The sequence below is a fragment of the Neolamprologus multifasciatus genome, chromosome 22 (genome assembly GCF_963576455.1).
Source record: "Neolamprologus multifasciatus chromosome 22, fNeoMul1.2, whole genome shotgun sequence".
NCBI lineage: Eukaryota > Metazoa > Chordata > Actinopteri > Cichliformes > Cichlidae > Neolamprologus > Neolamprologus multifasciatus.
This window is the reverse complement of record NC_140459.1, coordinates 34,135,748-34,150,733: the sequence shown is the minus strand read 5'-3', so window position 1 is coordinate 34,150,733 and position 14,986 is coordinate 34,135,748. Positions and strand designations below refer to the sequence as shown.

At 38.6% G+C, this 14,986-nt stretch overlaps 1 protein-coding gene and 1 long non-coding RNA gene across 2 annotated transcripts in view; one reads left to right on the top strand and one right to left on the bottom strand.

The window, feature by feature from the left end:
- LOC146493865 (retinoic acid receptor beta-like) overlaps window positions 1–14,986 on the top strand; it is a 229,692-nt gene that overhangs the window by 20,293 nt on the left and 194,413 nt on the right. The window lies entirely within an intron of this gene.
- Window positions 8,658–11,417, bottom strand: LOC146493867 (uncharacterized). Its single transcript, XR_014872136.1, has 2 exons — window positions 10,888–11,417; window positions 8,658–9,763 (listed from the first exon to the last, which is right to left on the bottom strand). It is a non-coding gene; the product is annotated as an uncharacterized LOC146493867 (long non-coding RNA).

Genomic DNA, 14,986 nt, shown 5'->3' with positions numbered 1-14,986 from the left:
ACAAACTAGTTTTTGGACTGGCACAAATAATTTGTGTGCCTTCTTATTTGATGCAGCCCAGCTGATTGTTCTGTAAATAGATTTAAATGGTTATATAAAAAAACGCCTGAGGCCTTGGCTGCATTTTTAGGTAAATAGTACCAAATAACTTTGTTGTTTGCAAAACTTGTGCATAATTTTTAGAAATGTACAATTTCTATTTGCATTTCAAGTTATGAAAATGATTCGTTAAACATGTTTTCTACTCGGATTTTAATTTTTTTGTCTAAATTTAGATCAATTGTGCTAATATAGTCAAAATGAAACAATAACTCCAATTTCAGATATTTGAGGTTGTGCTGAAAATAATGAGATGACCAATTTTTAAAGGTGAAATATAGAGGTCAAATTAAAAGTAGTCAATTATACCCTGGAGCCCAGAGGGTTAATGATAAAGGCAAAACATTCTAATTGACAATGTGTTGCTTACAGTTATTGCTGCCACTCTTTTAGTCAAAGAGCGAATGGTCAGTGTTGCAAAGTTCAACTTTTTCAGACTCTCGCAAAGTTGATGTTAGTTTTGCAGCTCAGCTGTGGAGGTTCTCCTTCCACAGCAAATCTGTCAAACTTTCTAAACATGTGAATTTATATTTGACATAATTGCTACAGTGCTGTAGTTCCTCTGCTGCTTCCCTCTCTTCTCACCTTCATTGAACTTCCTGCTGCCTCTGCATCACGTTCGTCCTACTGGAATTTATTTCTGTTTGAGGCTTTTCTGAAGGTAATTAAGGCAACCACACATATTACTAAATAGCAGAACATAGCTGAATTTTAAGATGCAGAAAGTTATAGCTATAATGAACTACACAAGTCAAGTTAACAGACTTACACCCACACTGTTTCTTCTTTTCCCTGCTGAGAGGTGGGAGGAGCATTTATAAGTTTGATGCATGTCTCGTAAATCTGATTTACTAAAAAACAGCACTACCTTTTAAGATCTTATCATTGTCTTAGGGTTTGCAATCAAGCATTATTTTTGAAACTCCTTAGTGTTATATCAGAAGGTGCTTAAATGTCTGAGGTGTTAATGTTGTTCCTTCAGGCGACCGTTATCTTTCAGTTTAATATTGAATTCCAGTCATCTGCAGAAAAGCCTGGCTAAGCTGTGGATTTAGATGTTTAGTGTTCAGCTCTTTTGTGAAAGCACCAAGCTCCTACATGCTCACAAAAATGATTCAGACACTGATTAAAAGTAATAAAGTGTGTGTGCGGAGATTTAAAGTAGATGTAGTTTGCATCTGTATCTTGAATCTGTATTTCTCTCTGTACGTAGTTTAAATAATTATGACTGATATAAGAATGAAATTGCTCTTATTATATTTTAACTCTTTATTGTCATTGCAGCATATAAACAGCATATATACAGAATAAATTGTATGTGCAGACACGCAGTAGTAGTACCACATATACATGCAGTAAACAGCACCGAAACAGCTGCTTGTCTGGTTGGCTTCTCTCAGTTTATACTAAATATAATATTGTAATGATCTGGTTGAACTGGTATGTAGACTTTGACGATACTTGGGTGGACCGTGGGCTAAGGAACTGTTGCATTTCTTGAATGAGGTTCAAATCATCCTTTGACATCAATTTCTATCATATTTGATTTTTCATTGGTGTAGGTGGTTTTCCAATCTTTGAACCAAGCCTCACTAAAGTTATTCTCCTGTGAGGCTGAAACAATAAAACATTTGTCTAATTTTAGCTCTGCATGTATCTCTCAAACATTTGTGCCTTTCAAAAATTAGATTGTGTGTGGGACTTTGGTTTTAGTTTACTTTGTTTTAATTCTTTATCATTAATAACGAATGATTTATTTCTTTAACCCCAATAATCTGATACTGACATAGTATCCTGCCTGTTCCACGCTATAACAACAGGACTGCATGTCTGTTTTAGTTTGTTAGTGAACTGTAAAGTGTAAGATGCTCTGCACCTACAGTTTGTGTAAGTGAAGAGGACAAACTGGCAGATAACATTTGAAGCAGAGAGATAGCAGAAGTGGTTTCAATCATACCTCTCCAACAGATCTTTTAGTGTTTTTGCGAATCGGTCTTAGAATAAGACTTTAGAATGTGCCTAATTATAAGTCTTAGGACTTATAATTAGGCAGTTCCCCGAGGTGTCTTATCACTTCTATGCTGATGATATTCAGCTCTATTGCTCTTTTAAGCCGATGGAAGTCCATAAACTGTCCTCTTTAAATAAATGTTTAGCTTCCATTGAACAGTGGCTTGGTGACAACTACTTACAGTTGAACTCTGAGAAGTCAGAAACATTAATTATTGCCCCCGACAACCAGATATCTCTAATCAAACAGCATCTTGGTTCTCTTGGCTCATCTGTTCACCTGAGCCTCAGGTACCTTGGTGTGATCTTTGATTCTGCCATGTCCCTAGAACAACGCTCTCGCCAGTTAATTAGGAACTGCTTTTTCAGCTAAGAAACATCTCCAAACTGCGAACTTTGCTCTCTAAATCTGAGTTAGAAATGGTTATTCATGCTTTTATTTCATCTCGCTTAGATTATTTTAACAGCCTTTTTCTTTGTTTGAGCAAAAGGAATCTTGACCGTCTCCAGTTAGTCCAGAATGCTGCTGCGAGGCTTTTAACTAAGACACGAAAAAGAGAGCACATTACACCAGTGTTAAGTTCATTACACTGGCTTCCAGTACATTTTAGAATTCATTTTAAAATCTTGGTACTGACTTTTAAAGCTTTGAATTGTGATGCCCCTTCCTACATTTCTGATCTTTTAGAACCCCACGCTCCCTCTCGCAGCCTGAGATCTTCTAATCAAGGCTGTTGGTAGTCCCACGAACATATTTTAAAACCAGAAGTGATAGCTCTTTTAGAGCGGTGGCCCCCAGGTTGTGGAAGTCTCTCCCTCCATCATTACGTTGCCTTGATTGTATTTATTCTTTTAAAAAGCAGCTTAAAACTCATTTATTTAGATTGGCTTTTAATTAGATTTGTGCTGTGTTTTATTATTAATGTATTTTATGTATTTCTGTTTTATATTACTGTGAAGCACTTTGTGGTTTTTATCCTGTGAAAAGTGCTACATAAATAAATTGATTTGATTTGATTTGAAACACTCCTGAGGGTCATGACTCCAAAAAATGGAGGTTTAAACCACTTCAGCGATCTGTGCTTGTGAAAATAACATGATTATCATGCTTACTGATTTTAATTTCAATGTTAATATTTCACCATGTAAAGTTGACATGTCAAATATGATTATATTATATATCATAAATTAGTAACTGGCTTTATCTCTGAAACTGAGACAAAATTGGTGTTTTTGTGAAATTAGAAATTAGCTTCAATACTGCTGCATTAGTGACGTGTTTAAGAGAATTAACTGCTGCAGCTGTCGTACTGGTAATGTTGGTGAGTCACTCATTTAGTATGTGTAAGGAGATTTAACATGGACCTTCTAATTTGTTGCATCTAATGACATTAATTTAAAACAAAACAAAGCGTTTCATATTTACATATTTGTATCCACTGTCTGTGGACAGGAACACATCGGTGACTTGTCATTGGCTAGTTCTTAATATAGTTGTCCTTTTTTGGTTTGTAGTTTCCGGCTGCTCATATTTGCAGCTGCAGCTGGTGGCAGTGTGCATTGTATGGTATGTCATTGCATTTCTGTGTTTGCTTCTGGTGATAGATGATTCACCTCTCACTGAACCTTCAGAGTCGATGGTTGCCAGAGTAGCTGTTGGCAAATCTGTTTCCACACTGTGCCAAGCGTTTGTACCCATCCACTGTGTCTGGCAAGGGAGCTGTCCCTGGCATGTAGCCACCCCCAGTCTCCCCTTTGACAGTGATAAGAGGGCTAGTTTTGGGGGTGGAGGGGTGTGTGTTGTAAAAATCCTCTTCATACTCTCTTGCGGAGCGAGAGCCATTTACTTTGTTCCTGAAAATCATGCCCTATAACGACGAAGCATTTAATTGATGTTCTACACACGTGCAATACCATCTTCATTTTTTTATTGGTTTCTGCTTAATAGACAAATGCACTACAGTCTTTTTAACTTGTTCCTGTTTTTATTGTGATTTTCTGTTGTCTGTTCTGAAACCAAATCACAATGGCCCTTGCATGTTGCTGCCACTCCAGTGATTGATGCCTCACATGCCTGAAATTCCAGTCGTCATTTTAGGGCAGTTAGCAGAGAGGATTCCTGTTCAGAATAAGGACATGTCTTACAGCCCTACTCATCGACTTTGCTCTGTATTTCTGCTGGTCGTACTGGTTTGGATCATGCTGCAGTTACTTAGTCAGGGCTTCAAAGTTTCAGCATCCTGTCACATAGCTGGCAGAACAGTCCAATCACAGGAGAACTAAACAGATGTGAAATTCTTTATCCATAGTGTTAGGTTTGGAAGTCAGCGTGAAGGAGAAACAGCAATCAGACAAGAATTCCTCTGAACAGCTTTAATAGCCACTTGATTGGTTCCAGTACAGCAGCATAAGGGATGCGTTTTCACACATTTGCTCTGACGCTCCGGTCCCTCAGAGCTCAGCCTCATCCTAAAAGGCCACCTAATGGTGAACACAACACACACACCCCCCCCCCTTACTTGAAAAACTGCATATATCCATTAAAACACATCGATGAACATTAACCTTAGTTAACTGATGTATATGATGTCATAAGCTTAACCTTAACTGTTATGACTTCAAGTTAAGTGGTTATTTAAGTACTCAACACCAACAAAGTAAATGGGTATTTCATAACTCTCACATTTGAATTTACTGTATAACAAAATCATCACATGTCAGTGACATTGCAAAGTACAAAACCAGTTGTTTCCACACAAACCTTCACCATTAAGAGCTGCGAACACCCCCTTCAGTCTGTGCGGACCCAGAGTCAGCAGCATCTCCCAGTACAGCTCGCACTGGTTCCACTGCTGTAGCAAAGTGAGTCGAAGAGATTAACCCCAGAAAGGAATGATGCAAGATCACATGGTGGTGGACAGTGTTGGGAAGGTTTTAAAATGTATCCCACTACAGATTACAGATTACATGCCCCATATTTTGTAACGAATTCTAAACACTTTGGATTACTTAATATATTATCATGCTTTTTACAGCTACATGAATGTACTATTGCTGTGTGATTTATTACTATTACTGAAGGTTACTCTCCATACCAACACCAGCTAGATGTTTAAATCTTAATATAAACGAGTAACAGTAGGTGGACATTAGGTAAGGCTGCACTTTTTGCAGCGATCTCGTGTGTTTTCTTTTGTCTGTTAATAATCATGTGGAACTGCAGATGATTATTTGCAGCTAGCAGGTTGTTCATGCTATCCATCAAGTCTATAACAGCATGTTAATACGTGGAGATCCTGAAGGCTGCTCCAAAAATGATCAGATTATATTTTAAATATTTGTTCAGTTCTCTTCCAAACTCCAGCAGCTGTCTATTGTAAGTTTTGAGTAATTACTACAATACAGATAAAAGTGTTTTTATTCAGGCATACATGTGTACTATGTTTATTAAGAGAGATGAAGCTTATTAGACATTATGAAACAGATGATAAGTAATAGCGAATTTTGCCAAAGTGCTTAAGATACTTTTTTAAATGATCTTTTTTTTCTTAAATCATGTGTAATTTTCATTGCAAATATGGAGCTGTGATGTCATCAAATACACTGCCGTTCCAATTGTAGAATAACCGTCTCGGGAAGTCTGAACTTATGAAGTCCGGGCTGGCGAGAATGCGAGTACGGACTTGAGTATTTAGAAACGGCGTAACAGTCTGCAGTCTATGAACTAACCCCAGCTAACAATGTTAGCTCAGTGGTGAGTAGCCTTCATTTCATTTATTTATTTAATTCATTTATACTAATAAATATCACATATCAAATATCAGCAATAGTACACTGAAGATACTGAAGTTTCACCGTCCCGTTCTTCTTATGAAGTGGTGCCAGAATTTCCAGGTAACAAATGCATTCCTGCCCGTGCACTGCTGCTCTGTTGTGCTGGCTCTGGGTCCATTGTGTAACTGACACCACCAACATTAACATGACACGTAATTTAGAGCCTGTTATTGCGTGTTTTGTTTGGATTTCCGGTAATCAGAATCAGAGAAACTGTATTGATCCCAGATGGAAAATGAGTAAAAATTATTTTTTTTTTAAAATTTCTTTTAAAAAAGGGCTGCCGGTCACACTCAGCTATGAGCCATGTAATTGCATGCTCATCCAACTGAGCTAAACCTGCGCCTAATTGGATTTAATCACAAAAATTGGAGAAGCGATGAAGAAGGGATAGCCTAACATATGAAACAGGAAGTGACCCCTGTGTATTCTATTTATTTCCACAAAGTAACTGTATTCTGATTGTTACCTTTTTAAACTGTAACTGTAACAGTTACTTATATTTTGTATTTTAAATATGTAACACTGGGACATGTATTCCGTTACTCTCCAACACTGGTGGTGGGGCATCACGGATGCTGCGCTATGATCTGTGTCAGGAAGAATATCATCCTTGGAGAGCTAGATTTCTGAGGCTGGACTGTCTAAATGAACATTTTTGCATGTTGAGAACATCACGCAGGCATTCATCGTGTCCTGCACAGAAGATCCTGCAACAGTTACATCATCTGAATAATTATGCACACTGGGTAGAACTTTAAGCACAGTTTCAATAACTTTTTGGAGCGCCGATGAAGCAGAGGCCAAACTGTAAGGAACACGGCAGTAGTGGGAAAGTCGTTTGTTTGTGATAAAAGCAGTGAGGTCATGACTGTCCTCATCCAGTACAAGCTGGTGGTACACAGGGGACAGATGGAAAACAGGTGGAAAACACAGAAGCAGCCCTGAGCTCACTCAAAAGCTCATCCCTGTGGGTCGAGGGGTGGCTGTGGGCAACAAAAGCTTTATTGGGTTCACTTAAATCAACACAGTCTTGGTCTGCTGTCTCTTCTTGTTGTGACTAAAATAGGTGAAGTCCAGGGAGAGACATCTGTGCATTCAATAATGCCCTCCCTCAGAAGCAGTTCCAGTTCATCTGACACTGCTTCACGTCTTGTAAAAAGAAGACATCAGAGTTTTGTTGTACTTGCAATGTATCCTCACATATTTGAGCTTTGTGCACAAACCAAGCAACAGGACCAGTGGAAGCAGTCTGGTTTTGTTAGCATGGTCAAAACCAGGGGGTGGAATCATGAATGAGTGTCTATTTCAGTAATGCATACCCTCCTTGCACCACATTCCCATCAAACTTGGCAACCTCACCTTGAAAACAAGGATCCATGAAGCTGTCCACATGTGTGACGGTTTGCCAAGAAATCGTTCTAAAACATAATCTCCTCCATAAGACTTTACAAACTTAGTTGATTACCAAAATATTTAGGATGTTTATAATTTTATCATTCAATTAATCTTTATTTATATAGCACCAATTCACAACAAAGTGCTTTTCATTGTAGTCTAAAGACCCACATTATCAGAATGAAACCCCAACAATCAGATGACCCCCTGTGCACTAACATTGTTCTTCCTATGCTGTATACCTAGAGTGAATATCCAGTCATGTTGCTAATCAAATAAATGGGAATTTTTAATTTGTCCTTTAACTCACAGGTTACTAGCTTCAGCTCTGACATTAGCATCTTATCTGACTTAAGTTTACTAATTATTATGCATGTTAGTAGAGGAATGTGTGATCACTAATAGGGAGATATAATGTTAATTAGTTAGTTAATTAATTTGGATGTTTCTATTTAGTATCATGTTAATAACTGATGAAAGCAAACTTTAAGATGCACGATGATTACATTAGAAATATCTGTGGTAGTTCCTGTGAAAGAAGCCAGAATCAAGGGTGCAAAATGCAAAACTGCCCGTTTATATTTAATGCAAAATTAATAACCTGTTAAAGCTTAAAGTTAAAGCTTCAAGAAGTGTGATGATTACCTGAAAAGGAATTAGGGCAGCAAAATGCAAAACTGCCTTGATTCCTTTTTAATATTAATAAGTGATTAAAAAACAGTGTTCAATAATTCTGATGATGAACTGGAAATAATTATGCAAAAATGCTAAACTGCCTGCTTCAAAAACAATAATTAATGAATATTTAAAAGTAAACACTAAAGATGTATAAAACATTAATAAATGCTAGCTGGAAAATAATGCATGCTAAATTATTTTTGATCGCATATAACAAATTAGTCCATTTAAAATGGTTTTTGACAATCTTAAAAATAATAGATATGAACACATTAGAGTTACATGGGACTGTTGGATGCTCTTCCGCAGCATATTTTATATCCAGATGACAACACATAACACTGATAAATGTATAATGTATGAGTGTTCATGACAAACAGTTTAAAATGTCCACTACACAAAAATGAGAGGCCATCCATGTTCTCCTGTCATCACGTCATCAAGCACGAGGTGGGGTAGACCCTACAAATCATACCGCAGTGCAATGCTCCCTCTAATGTTTCATGTGTCTGAGCGAACACACAAACTCCCTGAGCGTCCCTTGGACCACTGTGAGCAACAGCAGACGTGTGAACTGTGGTCACGCCAGCATCGAATCCATCCAAGTTACATGTTTATTAAAGTAATCAAATTACAGCATTTACATTTATGTTAGACTACTTTTAATTAACTGCTTTAGCCCACTTACAATGAAAATTAAAAAAAAAACTTGTTCCTGACCTGTGTAGTATGTTAACACTATTGGAAGTAAAAATAACTTGAACTCCAATTTTGAAAACAAAACGTTCTTTCTTTCTTTCTTTTTTTTATAAAGCTCTGACTTGTATTATGAGTCTGTGGTCTGGGAGAGAGTCCTGTAACTCTAACTAATTATATAGTTACTTCTTCAAAAAAGTAACTGAGTTTTGCAAACAACAACGTTTTTTTGCAGCTGTTTACCTAAAAATGCAGCCAAGGCGTTTTTTTAAATAAACATTTCAAACTATTTACAGAACAATCAGCTGTTCTGCATCAAATCTGATGCCACACAAATTATTTGTGCCACTCCAAAAATAATTTCTGTCACTATGAGATGAAGGAGAACAACAGCCTGATACCTGCAGGCCTGACAGCAGCAGATGTATCACTGCTGTAACACCTGTAACATTCAGCAGTCGCCTCATTGTTCTGACACACACAACAACACTATTGACTACACTACACACTGACTACACACTGACTACACACTGACTACACACTGACTACACACTAACTACACACTAACTACACACTAACTACACAAGATTTGTGCTAAATGTCGCAAATCTCTCACATCTCAAACACGCCGTCACTCCTAAAACTTCCCCCGTCCTAAACAACTAAAGGCCATGTTGCCATATCATTCTTTGATTGGTCCACATGGTACATTTGTCCACCAATAGGAAAGGCTGGGATTTTTTTGGTTTTGTCTTTGTTCACAGGCTTTCGAGCGTTTTCCTTATAAAACGCCGTTTTCACCGTTTCTTCCTGCAGTAAATATAAACAACGACAGTATTCAGGAAGAAAACCAAACATTGCAGATATTTTTATCATAACTCTGGTTTTACGTGGCCGATCAACACAATTTAAAAACTGGTATAAAGTCCACACTTTCTCTGTCAGTTGTTCCGTCTGTCCTGCTCACATCTCCAATGGTTGTACATGTTGTCATTAACGTGGCTTCACTCCACATCAGCCGCTTTGCTCGCTAAAACACCGGTGTCGGCTAGTGCTGTGTCGGTCGCAAACGAAACTGCTCTTAGAGCCGTATCTTTGACGTGAACGACGCGAGCCGTGGGGTTTTTTTTCTTTCTCTCTCTCTCTCTCGCACTTTTTCCCGCTTCACTCCGCACGCGAGCCTTGTGCTTTGCGCTGAGCAGAGGGGGGAGGGGCGGTAGTTACACTCAGTAGCACAGGAACAGAGCGGGAGGGAGAGAGAAAGAGAGCCAGGGACAACAACGTCACATTAGAAAGGTATAGTGATCATCCACAACTATTTTCAGTTGCAGATGATTAAGGATTCAGAAAGTTTATTCATGCAGGTCCATATGACAGAGAATATGCATCTTCTTTTTGTTTTCATATTTTAATTTATATTTAATTGTGTTGTGGTTTGCAGTGTTTTGTGTTGTTTCACTTTAAATTTGTTTAAAAGGAAAAAGCTGAAAATTTAAATAGTTAAAAGTTGAAATGTGAATTGTTGGTTTTTGTATTAAATGATTTATTTATTACATTTTATGTGGAGTGAATAAATAAAAGTATATTTACGGTGGCCCCTAGAGACAAAACACGTACAAACTCCAAAACACGTACAAACACAACAGAAGTGCTCCAGGACACTAGGGGGCAGTGTTGAGCTTTTGTTACCTAGTGACTACACAAGCCAGCAAGTACCAACGACCGGATTTGGTGTGTGGTAGTAACAGGTAAATGAACATTTCTTTAAATTATTTGAATATATATGAGTGCTTGTGTATAAATACACAAACAATACACACATGCTTTCAATTGTGTAATTTAAGTGATCTAAGTAGCTCTGCTTTGGAAGTTCAGTTCATGCTAGAAATGTGTTTTGGAGTTTGTACGTGTTTTGTCTCTAGGGGCCACCGTATATATTTATATAAAAACATTTATAAATAAAACCACTTTTCTTTTTTACATTAGTAATTCCCTTTGTGCATAATTTTATATTATTGTTAATAATAAATTAATTAAAGCAACAAAACAACCTGAATAGCCGGTTCAGAGCCGAAAGAGCCGGTTCTCTAAAAAGAGCCGGAAATCCCATCACTAGTCATTAACGTGGCTTCACTCCACATCAGCCGCTTTGCTAAAACACCGATGTCGCACATAAGGACGCTGTCATAGCCTGTCAACCACGTTGATTAGCTGCGTTTATACGAATGTGAATCGCATCATTGGCTGGACTTTGGGATAAGGTGGCATCGTTCTGATCCCATACGGGAGCAGCCAGTCACTGACTAACACTGCAGAACAGAATTGTTAAAGTATTAGTTTTAATTCAGGTTAGATTTTTTTTGTGTGTGCAACACAGATTTTCTGTGTGCAGAGACGTGCCAGCAGTGCGCAATTGCACACGCGTGCAGCTTAGAGGGAACATTGCCACAACACAGCAACACCATGCTGCCTTCATCACTGGCTGACCTCACATCTAAAGATCCAGCCTCTCCTGCACCATTTCCCCAGCTGGATACTAAAAAATTTTACCTTTTGAAAGAAAAGCAACGTTGAAGCACGCAATGTTTTAATTGGCTTTAATTTGAGCAACAAATTAAGAAAAATATGTATTGTTTTAAAATGCACCGTTATAATTTGTGTATAAAGTAAAATAATACATTTTTCTTTTTTCTATTTCTGCCCAAATAACATATTTGAACACATATTTGCTAAGTCATTGGAGCGATCTATTGGTTTAAACACATTTTCATCTTGAAGTGTTCACAACTAAATTTTTACTTGTCACTATTATCTGTTGAGGATAATGAGGATGTTGAATTGAAACCAGTAAGTCTCACTTAAGAAGCCCCAGCCATATTTTTAAGGCTCTGTGAGTGGATTAAAAAACAACAACAACAACAAAAAGAGTTTGCAGTAAACAGAGTGTCAAGTCTTGGTTTTAAGTACATTTGCAAAGAATAGTTCCAAATGGCAAGAGTTCAACAGTAATTTGAGACTCGGTAACTAAATATTCCTTGGAGAACTTGGTCTTCTTTCAGTGTCACTTCATTAACAAAAGTGCTCATATGGCTCAGAGCGTGTGCTGTCTTTCAACATGATGAGTGAAGCGATGCAATGGAAGTGAAGGAATTAACATCCTAGTAGGAATACCTCTCCACTTCCTTCGTATGCTTGCCTCTTCTCCCTCAACACGACTGCGGACTTGAAGCTGGCACATTTGGCTGCTGCTGCCGCTCTCCTGATATTGACCGATCTCACAAAGACTTGATCTTTTCTCAGTTTAGTAGTATAGTATAATATAGTCAGACAAGCTTGCCTTTGCTGCCTGTTGTGTTCTGTTGCCCTACCTGTTTGGCTGGTGTGTTCTGGGCCATACTTGCTGTCATCTGTCAGCATCAGCTGCAGGTTGTTTTCTGACACAACAACATCGTGTGGATTCAGGTCCTGTTTGCCCGGGCTCTACCTGCTCTGTTTATTCAGCTTTCCATTATCGTTTCTGTCTTATCTACTATACGGTTCACTCCCTTAGAATTATTCAATCTGGCTTTCCTACACCGGCTTTACTTATGCACTTGGTGTTCATGTCCAAAGTATCCACTGTGGAGCCAGGCGGAGCTACAACAGCAACATTGCTCTGCTGGGATATCCGGGGGACGGACTGCTGACCATAGTGTGCTAGCCAGGCTTTCCATGCTTTCAGCCACTACAAGTGGTCGTCTAATGGATACGCCCAGTGATGCTTAGCATTAGAGATGGCACGATACCACTTTTTTATGTCCGATACCGATACCGATATCATAAATTTGGATATCTGCCGATACCGATATGAATCCGATATAGTGTGTTTTTTAATCAATAAAACGTTTTTTTAATATCTTGCTGCATTTTGTATAAGTTTATACTCAAGTTTAAATAAATAACAACACTAAAGCTATTCTGTTATACCTGTATGTAAAAAATACACTGCGCCCAAAATATTTCATAGTTCAGCAATACTGATCAATCTAATAAATGTAAACCTGCTCCATCCTATCAAGCAACCTAACTAATAGGGTTGCAAACTCCCAGCAAAAAAAAAAAAATAGGGAACCACCCCCACCCTCCAGCTCATGATGCTTAATCGATGTAATCAAATTTAATTTGATGCAGGGGGAAAAATGCACAGAAATAAATTATTTTTCAAGAATAATTAAATAGATTCAACATCTTTCTTCAACAGAATTACAGACTGCACAGATGGTATCTTCCCAAAGGAAAAAGTAGTATATCTTACTAGGGTATATTAGACTTAACAGTTACTATATACAGTAATGGACTTCTATATATTTTACATCAGATTAAAACTTTGGGTGTAAGAGTCAGATAATTATTTATTAAAAGCTCGACATTTTAAATGAGAATAAGAAAGAAAAGTATGTCTTTGTGCCCCCTTTTCCCTGTTCATGCCCTATCGGCCCCCCTGGCTAAACTTTGCTAGATCCGCCCCTGCACAGTTACCAGCCGTCAGCTGCGTAGAAAACGATCCTGGTGTAGAAAGTAATATCAAATAAATTCTAACAACAGCTGATCAAGCTGAATAGTGCTGCTGTTGTTCAGCCGCTGGTTTCCTCTTTCTGGTGAGAAGTGGGCCAAAAACTAAGAAGAGAGACGGACTCGCGGCAGAAAAGCCGATCAGCTGATCATTAAGCAGTTTCACGATTGAAGTAGCAGCAGGAGAGAGAGAGAGAGAGAGAGAGAGGCAGTCGCTCCATATATCTGTTGTTAAGCTTAAGGTGGGAATGCTTTACAGACATTCAGAGATGAACTTACACACTTGCTTTACTTCTCTCTGGGAAAACTTCCTCGGAGATGAAATGCTGGTTTGCTAGCAAGGCTACAAATACACACAGCGGCTCTATCACGTGAGGCATACTGCTGCGAAGTGCTACGGTTATGAGCCGAGTTACGCCGTGTAGCAAGCTTTGTGAGGTGCTTTTTTGATATTTAATGGATCGGATTACATTTTTTTATTTCTCGCCGATATCCGATCCAGTAATTTGGGTCAGTATCGGACCGATACCGATACGTAATATCGGATCGGTCCATCTCTACTTAGCATATCCTTTGCAAGGTATGCATAGGGCGATTGTGGCTCAAGAGTTGGGAGTTCGCCTTGTAATTGGAAGGTTGCCGGTTCGAGCCCCGGCTTGGTCAGTCTCGGTCGTTGTGTCCTTGGGCAAGACACTTCACCCGTTGCCTACTGGTGCTGGTCAGAGGGCCCGGTGGCACCAGTGTCCGGCAGCCTCGCCTCTGTCAGTGCGCCCCAGGGTGGCTGTGGCTACAATGTAGCTGCCATCACCTGTGTGTGTGAATGGGTGGATGACAGGATGTGTAAAGTGCTTTGGGGTCCTTAGGGACTAGAAAAAAGCGCTATACAAATAAAGGCCATTTACCATTTACCAAGGTATGGCCTAGCTTCACTGAGCTCCACTGAAGCTAGGGCATCTTACTATTCATCACTGTTCGAAGAAAATAATAACAAATCCAAGTTTCTCTGAGTCAGGTTTCAGTAACCTTAACTAGTAATGAATTCATTAATTTCTTACGCATCAAAAACTTACAGAGAAAAAAATTATGTATCATTACTACCAATACTTTTAATACTATTCATATTTATTTAAACATTTTTCTCACCCATTGATCTCTCTATGTTAACTTTAGTAATCACTTAATCCAAACATTACAGTGTCTCCATAATTTTTTTTACAGTATATGTAGAAATCCTGAATGTATGAGCTGTACATCGATGAATTGTGGCCGAGCATGCAACTGTAGACATTACCTTACGCTGCCACATACGTGCAACACTTTTTCTTGGATGTACACTTCAGCAGGCTTCTGTTCTTGACATTTTATCCATCTCACCTTGGGCCTGATGGACTCCATCACCTCTTCTGAGCGCTCTGACCTAGTCCAGGCAGTCCACTCACGTCTGCAGGCCCTCAGAGCTGTCTTAAACACCGCACAGATCATTTTACTCTCAGTTGCTTTGATCTCACAAAGACAGCACTGACTTCTCAGAGGCACAATCCATACTAAAGCTTTTGGACTCTATAGTGCCAAAGCCATCGAGCAAATGATACTGGGATATGGGTTTTTCCTAAATAATAGATTGATTTCCACCTATTGAGACGGACTCCACGGAGACATCCAAAAAAGCAAGAAGGAAAGAAAAAAACAAAACAGAACAAATAATATTGCTGACTGTGCA